Source organism: Podarcis tiliguerta, assembly GCF_965153285.1.
Source record: "Podarcis tiliguerta genome assembly, chromosome: 6".
NCBI lineage: Eukaryota > Metazoa > Chordata > Lepidosauria > Squamata > Lacertidae > Podarcis > Podarcis tiliguerta.
The window spans coordinates 61,296,256-61,313,216 of record NC_139539.1 but is presented as its reverse complement, the minus strand read 5'-3'; the positions used below and the strand labels follow the sequence as shown (position 1 = coordinate 61,313,216).

Below are 16,961 nucleotides of genomic sequence, written 5' to 3'. Positions count from 1 at the left end.
CATGTTTTAGCTTACAGTATGTGCTGGGCTTTCAGTTTATCTTAAGTTAAACATACATCCTGGGACATATTAAACATCAGGAAGAAAAATCTCACATTTTCCAAACTTCATTGTTTCTGCTTTCTCATTCCCATGACTACCTTTATGATTTTTGAAGACTTTTTCTTGTATACTTTATCTGTCTTGGTCAAAACAGTATCCATTAATTAATGAGACCTGCTCTAAACTATGGAAGTGGGGGTTTGGCTTTGCCAGGTGCTCTTGAGAGTAAACTAAATCCAGTGTTTCCTCTGAATCTTGTGGGTGGGTAGAAATCTGGGATCATCAGCTCCAAATATGAAGGGAGTCTGGGGCTCATCATACTTGCCAGAGACCATGTGACTTCTTCCTATGGTGAGTGTGGCTTGCAAAATTGTGGACCTTGGTTACTGCTTGTGGTTAGTTCAGAGAAAGTTAAATTTTGAGCCCTGGATTTCGACAATATGCTAAGTCAGTTCCTGGCTTATCTCAGTAAAGCAAGGTAACAAACTAACCAGGGAGGAGCAAAACAGCCACAATCTCCTTCCCAGGAGCCTGCAGGTTCTCACTAAACCATCATTTGGCTTATCGTAATGTGTGAACCAGAACTCTTGTTCTCTGGCTCCTGGTACAAAAGTGCTGCCTAGTCACTGACATTCTGAAGCTGTGAGGATTTCTAGCAGCAGAAAGAGAAAAGAGTTAAGATTGCAGTTATTTCTAGGAAGATAAATATTTGGGGCTCAGGAGAAGAGACATGGGATTTGGGATATTTTGAAACCGGGTGTGGGTTACAGAGATCATGTATAAAACTAATGAATGGAACACATCTTCATTATTCTGCTGTAGACACTTTCTTTTTGCCTATATATTTCTTAAACATTCTGTTCATTTGGAGTTAACTAAGGCTGCTTTTCTGATATTTTGCGGAATTCCATGTCACACTCTTCCATTCGTTCTGCCTGCGCATGCATTATCGCTTGCTAGATGCAGCAATGCCCCTTTCCTCTGTGCAATGTTATGGTCATGTCCCAACCCTTCCAAGGTCAATTTTGGAGGGAAGGGGGGCGGGAAAGCCCCATTGTGCATGCAGAAGTCCTTGCACAGGGCTTCTGTTGACAGAGTTGGTTAGCTGAATCCCATCCTTTGCTTTGTTTAACTTTGTGTTAGGATGGCAGTTCATAAAACCTTTTTTTTTTTAAGCACCAGGTCTTTTTATCAGGTCATGTTTAGTGCTAATAATACTGGTAAATTTGTACATCCTAAGAAGTAATTTTATACTGTTGCAATAGGAAAACACACTCTCTCCTTTCCAGATGCTACTGTCTTCTTTTCTCATCATTCCGCTTAATATCTATTTTCCAGATTTTTCCAAAGGCCAAGTGCAAGATTTGTCGTAGAGCAAGAATTGGAAGCTAATCACCTGATTCCTAGTTGGTGCTTTAATAGCCAGACTGTTCCTGTCATTCACACTAGAAGGTAAATATTATACCACAGCAGAAACCTTATTTTTGAATCCAGATGTTCCTTGTATCTTTATAGATAATTGCCATTTTTTAAAAATTCAGAGATGAGGTTTATAGTGCCACCTGGAGGTTTAACAAGCAAATCTTCCATAGAAATATTAAGTGCAATTCTGTGATGAATTCTAAATTTGCCTTTAACTAATACCATCCTGGCCTAGGGCTTGCCAAGCAGAAGGTTGGCGGTTCAAATCCCCGCAACAGGATGAGCTCCTGTTGCTCGGTCCCTGCTCCTGCCAACCTAGCAGTTTGAAAGCACGTCAAAGTGCAAGTAGATAAATACGTACTGCTCTGGCGGGAAGGTAAACGGCGTTTCTGTGCTCTGGTTCGCCAGAAAGTGGCTTAGTCATGCTGGCCACATGACCCAGAAGCTGGACGCCGGCTCCCTCGGCCAGGAAAGCGATATGAGTGCCACAACCCCAGAGTTGTCCGCGACTGGACCTAACAGTCAGGGGTCCCTTTACCTTTACTTTGCACAGTACTACAAATAGGACTGTGTAGATGCATATGGAATACGTGCCCACACTCTCACCCCTCGACTAAAGTTTATATAACTTTTCACCTGTTTTGAAAGACAAAGAAAATGTTTTGTTGCTCAGTTTTCATTTTACAACTGCAGAGAGGACAGTGATATTTAATTCAGAATAGTGCCTACTCCTGACAAGATTGTGCCCATAGGGTGGTTGGGAGAAAGTAGAACTAGCAATTGGTCTTCAGCTGATGGCAGTAAGTAATAAGTGCCTTTGCGGAGGCTGCGTATTGCACCAAAGCTGAGTGGTCAGACATCCTCCAGAACCTTGGACAATTCTTAGAGACCAAACAACTTGTTCTGATGGGTTCCTAGTTCCAGACAAGCACTTACATACTCGGTCTGTTATGTTCACTATGTATCCTACGGTCAATCTCCTTCCTGAGGGGTGGAAAGCTTTAAAAGGGCAGTCTCTAATAATTTCATTCTATGTGTGTTGGGAAACAGGCATTGCAGTGAGTTACACTCTTGGTAGCAAGAGCTCCGGGGTATCAGGGGTTACTTTCTCCACCAGGCCAAGCTCAGGAGGTGGTGGTGAGGCCTAGGGACATCACCCCTGCCACTTGTGTCATTGGTGCTTCAGACATAGCTGGCCCCTCTCGCTGTGTGTCAGTACCTGGGTTGCTGCTTGTAGTTGGGTTCATGAAAGACCACAGAGCGGTTCCTTGAGCTCCTCTGCTTGTCCCCTGTTCTGCTGGCAATCTGCTCTGTGACTTCTGAATTAAGCCTAGGGGGGTTCCCCTCTCCCTTCAATAATTTACGTTATGTTTATCCATCAAATAATTTATTAGCTGTGCAGTAGATAAATACTGATTTTAAAACGTGTTTGACTTTTTCACCACACAATTTCAGCTCTGTTTTATTCTCATCTATTCTAGTTTAATATAAAATGGAATTACAGGTAGTTTTCTGTTCATTGTCAACTCTGCTGAGTTGGCTCTTCAATTTGTCCACTAGAGGTCAGTCCTCTTCTGATACTAAATCCACCATTAAACAGTTCTGCAACCAGCATCCAAATGCAGAGGAAGATAGCTGCATAATCATACGTCAGAACAGAAGAGTACGTAGATTTTGCCACTAAGACTCCAGAGCAGGAATTATAATATTCTGATTAAAAACCTTTCCTGCAAATTATATATATATATATATATATATATGCAGGTTTTGGTGTCCTCGGGTGTCTTCCCGTGTAAAAGTTGGGGTGTCTAGGCGACGTTTCGACGAGGTCTCACTCGTCATCTTCAGGCTGGTGCTTTCGGCTTCTTGTTACTGGAACAGAGCAGGATCTCAGTGTTTGAGTTCCTATAAATACTGTTGAGGAGGTGTGGTGTATAGCCTCCAATGTTCTGGGCAGAGAGGAGGTTCCCAGGCTGGTGTGCCTTTTCTTCTTTTGTTCCTTAATTACTTGAGGGATATCTTGAGTGATTTCTTGAGTGATTTCCTGAATCCCACTTAGGTGGGTCATTAGGTGTGGATTAGTTGCTAAAGCCTTCGTGTCTTGAACTCTTGAACTTTGTGAAGAGTTTTTCTGAGAAGATGGCTGTACTGCACTTGGTTGTGCTCTGGCTTGGCTTCGTGTATAGGGGCGAGCTGTGGTTTTGTGGCCTGTGCCAGCCAGATCTGTGTAGGGATTGCAGGGGGGTGCAGCATCCGGAGGTGCCACCCTGGTTTGGCTACTGGATGGTGTCTGTAATTTATCTGTGGAGAGGGTCTGGGTTTGGGTCTGGTGTGGTTGATTGGTGATGGCGTTCTGTGTGCCTCTGGATCTGGTGTCAGATTTTGTGGGGAGGGCTAATTTCCAGATGTCTGGCAAGCGGGATGTGTCGTCACGCTTGTTCATGTTGTGAGGGTGTTTCTCTATCTCGATGGCTTCCATGATTATTCTCTTGTGGTGATGTTCCATGTTAAAGAGCAATTTGGAATCTGCAAAATTAATTTCGTGTCCTGTTTCTTTCATGTGTTGGAAAAGAGAGGAAGTTTTTTCTTCTTTTTTGACGGCATTCTTGTGTTCTGCGATCCGTGCATTTATTCGTCTGTTTGTTTGTCCAATGTACGTGGCTGGGCAGACTTTGCAGGGTATTTCATAGACCCCTTGGTTTTCCAACTGAATTTTATCCTTGGGGTTTCTGAGGATATTGGCTATTTTTTGGTTGGTGCACCAACCAAAAAATAGCCAATATCCTCAGAAACCCCAAGGATAAAATTCAGTTGGAAAACCAAGGGGTCTATGAAATACCCTGCAAAGTCTGCCCAGCCACGTACATTGGACAAACAAACAGACGAATAAATGCACGGATCGCAGAACACAAGAATGCCGTCAAAAAAGAAGAAAAAACTTCCTCTCTTTTCCAACACATGAAAGAAACAGGACACGAAATTAATTTTGCAGATTCCAAATTGCTCTTTAACATGGAACATCACCACAAGAGAATAATCATGGAAGCCATCGAGATAGAGAAACACCCTCACAACATGAACAAGCGTGACGACACATCCCGCTTGCCAGACATCTGGAAATTAGCCCTCCCCACAAAATCTGACACCAGATCCAGAGGCACACAGAACGCCATCACCAATCAACCACACCAGACCCAAACCCAGACCCTCTCCACAGATAAATTACAGACACCATCCAGTAGCCAAACCAGGGTGGCACCTCCGGATGCTGCACCCCCCTGCAATCCCTACACAGATCTGGCTGGCACAGGCCACAAAACCACAGCTCGCCCCTATACACGAAGCCAAGCCAGAGCACAACCAAGTGCAGTACAGCCATCTTCTCAGAAAAACTCTTCACAAAGTTCAAGAGTTCAAGACACGAAGGCTTTAGCAACTAATCCACACCTAATGACCCACCTAAGTGGGATTCAGGAAATCACTCAAGAAATCACTCAAGATATCCCTCAAGTAATTAAGGAACAAAAGAAGAAAAGGCACACCAGCCTGGGAACCTCCTCTCTGCCCAGAACATTGGAGGCTATACACCACACCTCCTCAACAGTATTTATAGGAACTCAAACACTGAGATCCTGCTCTGTTCCAGTAACAAGAAGCCGAAAGCACCAGCCTGAAGATGACGAGTGAGACCTCGTCGAAACGTCGCCTAGACACCCCAACTTTTACACGGGAAGACACCCGAGGACACCAAAACCTGCATTCCTGTACCCGTGAAAATCTACGAAAGCATATATATATATATATATATATATATATATATTCTGATAAAATGTTTATTCATATAAAATGTTACTTGATAATCCATCCTGTTTAACATTTCATCACCTGAAATGTGATAATTCATCTGAAATCAGTGCTTATTGTTTTTATTCTGATGAAGAAGATTATAGTTCATGAAAGATTTGTGGAGCTGGCATAGAATAATCTTGGGGCTGCCAGTCCCAAAAATTTGAAAATCATAAAATAGCCTTTAGAAGAAGTTTTTTTAATCTGACTCAGATTTTTGTTACATTATGTATTTTAGTTTTGAACCTTCCTTGTATAGATTAATTGCTTTTTCTACACCCCGACCGTTTCATTAAATCTGGGCACTTTTCATGATTTTGGAATTTTTCAGTGTACAGCTAGAATTTGATAGTTTTAAAAATAACTTGTCTGATATTCTTTGGCTACAACTGCTGTAAACAAAGCTTTCTCTTTTATAATCTACCCACAAAGGTTTGAGAACTAGTATAGAATATAACTACACATAGCTCCAGAGATGTTAGGTGCAATATTTATTTCAAAACATAGGAGACACAAATTATACCTTTAAGTGTACCAGCACACCTTGTTCTGGAAGTGTATGGGGTTTTGCTTTTTTCAGAATGCACAACCCAGAGTTTTTCTGCTTGGCCATTATAGTTTATCATGTTAAAAACAAGAGTGTTTGTACAAATAACCAAACTAAAAAACTTTGGACTTTGTGCCCGTTGTTCTGGGAATAAGACAAAATGTTTCGCAGCATTTCTTGACATCTTGAATAACTGAATGATCCCCACCAAGAAAAAAGAAGGGCGAGCTTTCGAAAGCTTATTAACGTAATTACCTTTGACTCGTATGTATAATAAGTATCATTCCTCGTTACGGAAAGGTCAGATGCAATTTCATCGGATGGCTTGCTTTCTAGCCTGTATGTCCATTGCGGAACGACAGAATGCTTGATGCTGATTCATTCTACCTGTCCACCGGGGGGGGGGGGGGGGGCTATATGTAAAAGATTTAAGAATTTTTAAAATCCAACCTAAAAGAGAATTGGACAAATTCATGTAGATTAAGGCTTCCAATGGCTCCTAGCCATGATGAGTATGTTATACCAACAGTATATGCCTCTGAGTACCAGTGGCTGGGAATCACAACTGAAGAGGGGACAGTTGCACTCAGGTTCTGCTTGTGGGTTTATGGTTGGCCACTGTGAGAACAGGATGCTGGCTAGTATGGGCCTTTGGTCTGATCCAGCAGCGCTCTTCTTATGTTCTTATGCTCTTACCCTTCAAGTGCAGAGAACCAGCTTTTTCTCAGGGCAGGCATTTCCCCAGTATTCTTCCTTTGACTAATACTTCCCTTAGGGGATCTCAATGGAATAAACAAGATAGACTTATAACAAGTTTGTCAAGTTCCACAATTTACAGGCGTTTCTGAAAGCAACACACGGGAGTTTAATTTGTGTTGCTGACCTTTCAGAATTGTGCCACATCAGTTTTCTCTAATAATTATTTGATGAGACATGAGTCTCATTTTAAGTTTAAAATGGCAAAATGTTATATGGAGCCTAACAGGGTTGGGGCTTGAACCTTTTGATTCAGGGTGGTATAGCCTAGCTCAGGGGTCAGCAACCTTTTTCAGCCGTGGGCCAGTCCACCCTCCCTCAGATCATGTGGGGGACCGGACTATATATTTTGGGGGGAGGGAAGTGAACAAATTTCTATGCTCCACAAATAACCCAGAGATGCATTTTAAATAAAAGCACACATTCTACTCATGTAAAAACACCCTGATTCCCAGACCGTCTGCAGGCCGGATTGAGAAGTCGATTGGGCCGCATTTGGCCCCTGGGCCTTAGGTTGCCTACCCCTCATTGGACACAGTTTTCTAGAAGTTTTTACATAAGGGAGAGAGGCTGGTGGTCAACTGTCCAAATGTCCAGGGAATGACAAGATTATACTCCGCAGAGAATTTTCCTGGAGTGCCTGTCTTTGTCCTGCTGCCTGACCTCCTTAATCCTAGTCTCTCTGCGTGCCATTTTTGGTATTCCCAAATTCAGTTTTTACCAGCTCATATAAAATCTGCCTGCTAACGCAGCTTTGCAACTAATAATAGAAGGAGCAGCCAGTCTCCTATTATCTGATAAAGCCCCTCGGCTTCCCTCTGTAGTGATAGCAACACTTAGAAGGGAGCCAGACCAGAGAAAACTACATATACAATCTGCCATGGTCTGGTGCAGTATTATAGTTTCATTGCTAAAGGGCATTTGTTCGTTGCAACCAGTGAGACAAGCAGCAAACTTTAAAAATCCTGGGATTTTGCAAAATGTATTTTTGATGAGGAGATGACATCCCGTGACGCGTGACACATTTTCTTCTATTAACCAACATTGTGTAAAATAAAAATTTTGAAACCTGAACTTTCCACCTACACTAAATCATGGATTGTGGATGACAAGTCTAGTGAGTATGAACAGGAAATGGTTGTGAAAGCACTACGCAAATAGCAATGAACGAAACTTGTAACATTTAAAAAAAAGTTTCATGTAAAGATTGTCAGAGGGACCTTCAAAAGAGGACATTACCAGAACGGCTTTCACAAATACTTAGAAAGGAGTAGAAATTTTACTATTTCTGTGAGAAGGCAAATGTACACATCAAACCCGCTCCTTAAATAGAGTTTTTGGAAAGTAACTCCTTACCTTTTACCTTTACCTTAATGTCTTGGAACACCTTAAGAATGAAAACTGCCAATCTTATATGGTAATAACAACAACTGCTAAAGCAGACTGAACTAGATTCCATTCCTTTCTGTTATTGTCAGCGGAACTGTTTACCCAATCCAGGAGTTTAGTAATAGCACTGCACAGGTGTCTGCATTCATAACTGAAAGACCACAAAATGCCACTGAAGGAATTAGTTTGCCTGCAGAACATTTATGGGGAAAGAATGAGAGAACAAGAGTTTAGTCTAGACTAGAAAGCTTGTGTGGCTTGCCTTTCCCTCCCCCCCCTTTAAAAAACACACTCTTAAACTTACCCTGCATGCCAGTTTGTGAATAAGCTGTCTTTAATTGTGCAGGGGAAATGTTCTTTTCCCATTCTTACTTTATACAGTATCTGGAAAAGGTTGCTTCACTGTGAATTGGAGACCTAGACTAGTTCGTGATCAGTTATTGGAGTACCGTATATCTTGTCCTTCTGGTTAAAGGGAAATACAGTGGTACCTCGGTTTTCAAACATAATCCATTCCGGAAGACCATTCCACTTCTGAAAAGCGTTCGAAAACCGAAGCAGTTACTTCCGAGTTTTTGGCATTCATTCGAAAACTTTCGACTTTTGAGACATTCGAAAACCGACATACCACTGTAGTTAAAAGTTGAGGGTGAGGTGCAGAGAGAGAGAGAGAGATCATGGGCATGGCAAGATGGTTAGTATTTCATATTCAGTAAGCTTTTCATTAAAAAAAACTCAGGTGGGAGTGAAATAAGGGAAGACAGGGATAATACATCTAGCAGAATATTTTGCCTCTTGAAACATGATTTTTATAGACTTCAGGCTGCCTTTTTCCTCTTGGCGTCCAGCAACTCTGCTAAGTCCCACTCAGAGTAGAGTCATTGAAATAAATGAACGTAAGTTAGTTGTGATTATTAACTTCAGTGGGTCTACTCTGAGTAGGTCTAACATCAAATACTGCCCTATATAATCTCCTTGTTGTAAACTATTTTAGTATTTCTGAGGAAAAGGCTGAGGTGTGTGTGTGTGTGTGTGTGTGTGTGTGTGTGTGTGTGTTGCATCCTCCTTTTTTATTCTGGAAAGATTATTTATTCATATTTATGACGTTTAAAGTGCCATACATTTTCTAGGCACTGTGGGCCTCCAATTTTATGACACCAGGATGAATGTTTCCTATGGCAGTCTTCAGAAAACTAATTGTCTGATTTGGAATTGAGAAGCCATTTCACTCTGGTCATTGTGGTTTAGCTCACAAAGAGTTTTTGCTTTCTTCATGTGTTTTATGCCACATATTTTCTGTCATAGAGATACTTTTTCCTGTAGTGTATCTTGGCCCCATCTGTTTTCTGTTTCTGGCAAATAAATTCTGGGAGATGTTGCCTAGTTTGTTAGAGACATTTGCATATAGAGGACTTAGGCTCCATACCAGAGTTTGGTCCAGATAGCCTTTTGAAGCTCAGAGCTTCACTGGAAATTTTTTCAAGAAACATACAAATGCTTCAGGGATCTATGATAATGGATTGTGTAATGGATTCAGGGATCCATGGAATGGGAAGCTAAACTGTTATGGTGGCAGTTGCCCTTTGGGAACACAAATGAGTTTTGGGATTGTCTAGGACAAAATGGGCATGGGCACAATATTGGTATTCTTAATTGTAGGGTCCAGTTACATTTTAATTTGGCTTGAGCTCTGGTTAGTCATAGATCACGAGCTCAGTCTTCTATGAGCAATGAAGTATGTAGTCCTTGCAAACAATAGACTGCAACTTTCTAAGGATAAACAAATTAGTCATTAGTAAGACTCTGTAGCTGGCAATTAAACATGGAGAATATACAGTAACTAGCATAATAAGCTTATTAGTGAAAGGTTTTGTTAAAGTAGAGCTATTAAGTTATTTTTTAAATATTGCGTGTATCCTTGGGGTGCATGAATTTAGGTACAATAAGTGGATGGGCAGATGGTTTGAAATGCCAGCATTTAGTTAAGAAAATAGCAAACAACTACTATTAGACAGTACGGTGACAGCCACTGTGTTAGTCACACTCAGAGGCTATTTAAATAAATGGACAAGTTTACTCTTGAGTATGACTCACATTGGCTGGCACCCTGTTCGCCCTGTATTTAATATACGAGAACTTTGTTTTTGAAAAATCATTTAGAATTATGAGAATATCGCTGAGCATTGTAGCCTTAAACTTAGATGTATTCTTTATAAAGTAGTTACCAGACTAGGATTTCACTATCAGTGGGAATATGTTGAATATCTTCTCCGGGTCCATTGTTTCTGCTGCACATTTGTTAGTTGTCTTTGGCATACTAAAAAAACAAAAAACAAACCCAGTGTTCAGTTGTTGCCATCTTGAATTCAGGGGCGTCTATGTGACATACATAAATTAAGCAGTTTTTCAACAATGCCACGCTTCCTCCAGCCCAGTAGCCAAAGGTATTGGTGCCATGAGAGTGCTGGAACTTCTGTGCTTCAGGTCTCCAAGCCCCACAAAGAGCTACATTTCCTTGGGGCGAAGCTCTACACTAGTTCTCCTCGAAGGAGGGGATTTGGGTTTATGAGGAGAGATGGGAGTGTGATAGTCTGCCGAGGACTCCTTTTTGCCACACCTTGGTTTGGGGGAACTGTTGGTCTGAAAAGAAGTGCAGCCCACATTGGATGGGATTGCAAATGCCGGTTCACATGTCACAGTTGAGAGGTGTTGCACTTCTCACCATATCCACCTTTTTGTGACTTCTTATTGCTAGATTGGCGGTTTTAAATTTTTTTTTTAATGTAATTGCTTTTTATGATTTATTTTGTAAGCTGCTTTGAATTTTTTTCTTAGGAAAACTGGGGTACACACTTCAAAAATAAATGGTTTGGCAGCTGGCCAATGAAGAACATCAGAACTGAGCCAATATATGTCTGGAATTTGATGTTAAAGTGGAAGAAGTTATATTTTAATCTACCAGTAAAGATAGTTAGCCATACTTTATGGTTTCCTTCAGTCCTCTGCATTCCACTCTGAGTGACAGCTGTTCAGTAGTCCAAATTCATTTGTAAAAGAATGTGAGCTGAGCCTGGCTATGGGGCTATTAACTTTTGCTCAAAGGTCGATTTGGAGCCAGGAAAGAGAAACTTGGAAGTAGTGCGGGGAGTATTAATGAAGCAGGAAAGGGTCGTGGAAGTTTGCAGCAAATGAATGCAGGCATTAAACAAAGATATTCATAACCTCCAAAGGTTCTATTCAAACCTTTAATTGTTTCATAACAGAATGAATGTGGCCCATTTATTGAATAATACTTAAAAGTGGAAGAGAGATTTTTGTTTGAAATTGAGAGGTAGCTTGCAGATTACAAGCCCTGCAAACAAGACACATCAGCCAGTTTATAAGGGCTTCTTCACACTTCATGCAACAGTCATGACTTGTCGCAACTACAATGGTGTTCTCTCGGTGTTTCTTTAGTAAACACATGAAGGCTAGATGCACATCCCTAAAAGGTACCTTCCTGTAGCTTTTTGTGTGTGTGTGTGCATGTTCTTCAAAAAGGATCATTTCTTGTGATTCCAAATGACTGGACAACATTCACAAAGGGATTGTGAATCAGGTGGGGCTTACAGCTAGTTGCAGCCATTTTCCTGTTGAGATGACCAGAGAAGCATCTTCATGCTTTTAGTACAAGAGAGAATTTACTGCAGCCTCCAGAGAGGTGCCTACCACAAGGTTTGCAAGTGACACTGTGGGATTGGTTTCATTTGATGCAGCCTGATGTCATAGACAAAGTGTTTGCATCTGTGCACCTAACCATATGCTCCCTCAACCATTGCCCCTCTTGGCTTAATGTGGTGGCACCTGCCATCTTTTTACAGTCTTTTTGGCTCCTACTGAAGACCCTTCAACATGCTTTTAAAATGGAGGTTGTCATCCCAGTTTTTACCTGCATTAGATTATATATGTAAACAATGTGTGTGTGTCATTCAGTCACTTTGTGATGCTTCATGGGAAGCAATTCATAAATGAACGCAGCTTTATATGGAACAGTACTGCAGTTTTTTGTTTAACTGCACCTGCCAAGATTCCTCATCTGCATGAGTTTGGGAACCCTGTCTTCCTTTGCAGCTGGATACTCTCTTTTCTGAACTTCCCTTTCTTTAGGTGTTTCATTTAGTGAACAGATGGGGAGGAAGGATGGCTTGTGAATTATAAGACAGAAGGGGAAAGTGGGAGTTCATAGACTTATTCTTGACTTCAGAGGTTTCCTGTGGAATAAAATGAGTCACTAAATCTCTTCTTTAACTGGGTGGTTCCTGTCCGCTTGCCAGAAACTTGGTCAAGGGTTAATTCAGGGATACTCAGTGGGCACTGTGACAACTTTTGACTGGGGGGGCCACCTCCTTCCTGGCTGAGGGTTGTGTTAAGACCCCTGCTTTGAAAGAATCAGCACCAGGTTCATACAAGTTTTTAAGTCTGACACTGAATCCACAGATCGTTGGCTTCTTCTAAGCTTTTTGCTTTCAGACAGAATCAAGTGACCTTTAAATGAGTGAGAGCTTTAAGTTTTTACGGTGGTGGTGAAGTGAATAGACACTGAAAGATGGTGTTTAAACGCTGAACACTAAATTGCTTTGTTCTGTTCTTGCACTCTGAAATATTGGTCTGTAAGAAGGAGGAGTAAGTATTAATAGCATGAACAGTAACATTTTGAAGAGTACACGATCCTATTTTTTGGAGAAAGAATCACTTCTGCTCTGTCAGTCTGTGGTTTCGTCACTTCAGTATTGCCTCAGTGAGTAAGCCTAGAATGACCAAATCATGCTGAGTAATGCAAGACCAGAAATGGAGCGTGTGAATTGCCTTATATGGAAAGGCTTATGCTGCAATCATAAAGCAATGTCATCCAGAGGTTTTGATTTTATTTATTTTTCGTTGGGGCTTGGCTGATAATCTTTCCATTAAAGTTTAAACACAGGGGTCATAATCCAGCCAGAGTTAAGCACTTTCAGATCTGCTGAGTTCAACGAAGGTGGCATATACTGAACCTAAAAATATTCAACTCAGGCTAGATCAGGAATCTGGACCAAGGTTCATTCTGAGTGTGCAGAGAGAAGCTCACCTTTGAAAAAACCCAGAGAAGACAGAGTTGTTTTTGAACATAGTGCACTGTTGGAGTTTCCCTGTTTTTGTGAAATCTACCGCACGATTGTTTCTCACAATTACAGAATATTGTTGCTATTCGCATTTTGAGACACTGTTAATCCTCAATGGAAAAGTTAGTGAGGATGCATTGGATAGTGAGCGTCACAGCTGCTTTACCTTCCTGTAGCACCATCTTTCTCTCTGAAATAACTGGCTGGGAAAGAGAACCCAGCATCAAATGTGAACTGGGAGCAGAACCCCATTCTCATGCCTTGTGCCATTGAGCCACTTACAGCAGAGATACTGGATCTCGTTTTTCCATTGTTACCAAGTTATCACTGCAAGTTGGCTTCAAATCAGACCAAAGTGAAAGCTTGCAATTAATGGTAACTAACTGTAGTCTTCTATATTTGTCTTTTGTTAGAACCCAGTTTCTAGTTACTGTACTTGATTTTAGAAAAGTTGTATGAGCTAAACGTTTGTAATTGTAGTGAACAGCAAGGCTGCCCACAAAGCGACACAGGCACAATCTCCTGCATGCTTTGTCATTGTGAGTTAATTGCATTTCACTCAGTAGGTAGCTTGTACATTCATGGTCTAAGAGAGTCAGTAAAATAAGTTAGGCTGACCTTTAATCACCTCATTTGGAGCTTACCTTTTAAATTTTGAAATTTATACCTACTGTGAGTGTTTTAAACATTTGCACTGTGGCTTTGGGCAAATTTCACATAGTTTGTAAACAAAAGCAGAACAATATTCTAAAATTAGTGCATATGATTCTTCTTAAGAGAAAAATACACCAAATACACATCCTTGTGTATATGTCTTGCTGAACACAGTGCAGTTTAGTATGTAATGTTTATTAGCTGTTCTGACAAGTAAATAAAGAAAAATATGGAATGGAAACTTGAATTCTTCATGTATAGAAAACCTTTTTCTAAAGGTTTCTTAGTTGATAGAGTACAGTCATACCTCGAGTTGAATGCGCTTCGGGTTGCGCTCCGCAGCAACCCGGAAGTAACAGAGCGCTTTACTTCCGGGTTTCGCCGCTCGCGCATGCGCAGACGCTCAAAATGACATCACGCGCGTGTGCAGAAGCTGCGAAACGCGACCCACAGACACGCCGTTGCATCTTGCGTTCCGTTCAGGATGCGAACGGGGCTCCGGTACGGATCCTGTTCGCATCCCGAGGTACTACTGTATATGAAAAGAAAAAGAAAAAGCTTTAATGTGTGAGTAGTGAGTTTGAAATGATCTGGAATTGCTTTGAATTTCTGGGAAGAGCAAGTAATTTGGTGGTGTTTTAGTGTTTAGAGTTTCACAATCCAGGCTTCCAGCTCTTGTTTTTTTGCTCTTTGATTATTATTTTTAAGAGAAGAGGAGGAACAATTATAATGAGCAATAGTTTATGATGCATATGACTATTCAGCTCTTATGCTATAAAATCATAATATCAGCCTCTAGTTTGTCATTTCCACAAAGTTTGTCTGGTCAGTTTCCCTCCAGTTGGACTGTATAGTGAAATTAGCAAAACACTTCCAGTGGGCACAGTGAAGTTAACTAATGTTGGGTACAAAAACATACCATTAAACCAGTGCTTTTTTTCTGGGGGTACGCATACCCCTAAACATTTTGTTAATCTCTGTACTTTTGTCCATCTACTGTATTTATTTTTCCCGATTTGAACTATAAAATGATGTTTTTCTTGAGTCAAAATGAGAGTACCCCTAAACGTTTTTTTAGGGGGGGGGAGTACTGCGTTAAACTATAATTAAAATATCTGCTACTGGATGTTTAAAATGCACTATTTGGCAGTTATAGCTTTCTGGGCAAGTTGACTGACTAAAATTTATTACTGTATTTCATAATTTCAATTGGTGGGTAGGTAGCACATAGTATGGGTTGTTAGATTGAATTCCTGTTCTTGAGTTCTGACTAATGTAATTACATTGCAATTGGCTCAAAGCCAAATATTTATCTGAAAGTACACTTGCATTTCTTCCTGCTGAAAACTGATCTAATTTCCACAGTAATTGAGTCATATCTTTTGCTCTCATGCTTCTTTCCCCTTCCTTTCAAAGGTGAAGTCATATGTACTTTGAGTATCTACTCTATAAAATCTCCTAGGAAGTATATAATTTATAAATAGTAGTAGAAGAAGGCTGTAGCTGAAGAGTTGGTTGGATTAATCCTCCACTCGCTCCTTTTGTTTTCTTGGGGTTCATGAGTCATACCTCTTGCAATGGCAATAGAAGCCACAGGTACAGAATTCTGGGATTAGAATATAAACTCTATACCTAGCAACTTGCGCCCTATGGCCCACATAGCCAAGCCTGCTTCCTTCCTTCCTGCCAGTAGGGCTACAGCTAGTCTTACTTTCTCCTTGACTCTTCTCCCGCCCCACCCTTCAGCTCCCATTTCCCACACCATAGAATTATACAGTTGGAAGAGACCCCAAGGATCATCTAATCCAATACCCTGCAATGCAGGAATACAGTTGTACCTCAGGTTACATACTCTTCAGGTTACAGACTCCGCTAACCCAGAAATAGTACCTCGGGTTAAGAACTTTGCTTCAGAATGAGAACAGAAATCATGCTCCGGCGGCGCGGCAGCAGCAGGAGGCCCCATTAGCTAAAGTGGTACCTCAGGTTAAGAACAGTTTCAGGTTAAGAACGGACCTCCAGAACGAATTAAGTTCTTAACCCGAGGTACCACTGTATTCAGTTTGCCTAGGTAGGGTAAAAAGGTAAAGGACCTCTGGACGGTTAAGTCCAGTCAAAGGCGACTATGGGGTTGTGGTGCTCATCTCGCTTTCAGGCCGAGGGAACCGGCGTTTGTCCACAGACAGCTTTCCGGGGTATGTAGCCAGCATGACTAAACTGCTTCTGGTGTGACGGAACACCATGACGGAAACCAGAGCGCACCAAAACACTGTTTACCTTCCCACCGCAGCGGTACCTATTTATCTACTTGCACTGGCGTGCTTTTGAACTGCTAAGCTGGCAGGATCTGGGACAGAGTAACAGGAGCTCACCCCGTCACGGGGATTCAAACCGCCGACCTTCTGATCAGCAAGCCCAAGAGGCTCAGTGGTTAAGACCACAAAGCCACCCGTGTCCCCACCCGTGGTCTATATGAGGATTGAACCCACGACCTTGGCATTATCAGCACCAAGCTCTAACCACAAAGCTAACTGGTGTCTATTCTTTATATTTCTGCTTTTCAAGCTGCCATCTGCTTCCCACCCCCAGTGGACCATTCCAGGTGAGAAGTGTTGAAAGATTTCTCCAGTCTTTTTTCATTAGCCGCCTTTTGCCTCCTGTTTCCTCAGCTATTTATATTAAACCTCATTCTCTATCTAGCGGTTCAAGTTCCCCCTCTTGGCCAGTCACTTGCCTACAGTGTACCAAACCTCCTTCAACTTCCTTGACTTCTCCGTCTCTTAGCTTCCCTGCATTCTGGAACTTCTTTCCTGTCCTCAGCCTGTTTGTGTTAAAGCAAGATTCCAGCTAAAAAGACAACTGTCCGTTGCACAGAAGTGGATTTTAAACTTCTAAGCAATTGAATGTTTTGTGCCACCCCACCTGCTCAGCCAATCAGTGTCAAGAGTCTTCACCAGCCATGTAGATTTTATTGAAGCAGCAACAGAACAAATGGGGGCGCGTTGTTAAGGATCTTTTTGTGCACATAAAAATAAAACGACTTAACGGAAAATAAAATGGCTTCGGAAACTGAATTGGATCTTCAAAAACTGGCTTGAAAAAATGTTCACACATAAGTCAGAACTGTTTTGTTTTGTTTAGGTTGTGGACCAGATTGTTGGCAGCTA

General features: G+C 41.4%; 1 protein-coding gene across 3 annotated transcripts in view; it reads left to right on the top strand.

Moving 5' to 3' along the window:
- Nucleotides 1–16,961, top strand: part of GNG12 (G protein subunit gamma 12) — a 41,361-nt gene that overhangs the window by 12,495 nt on the left and 11,905 nt on the right. For 2 of the 3 annotated variants that reach the window (XR_014513063.1, XM_083448311.1), the window contains exon 2: nucleotides 1,381–1,494. The exons of the other annotated variant lie outside the window; for it this stretch is intronic. The gene's annotated coding sequence lies outside the window, so the exon portion shown is untranslated. The remainder of the gene's footprint in view (nucleotides 1–1,380; nucleotides 1,495–16,961) is intronic. 3 annotated transcript variants of the gene reach the window in all.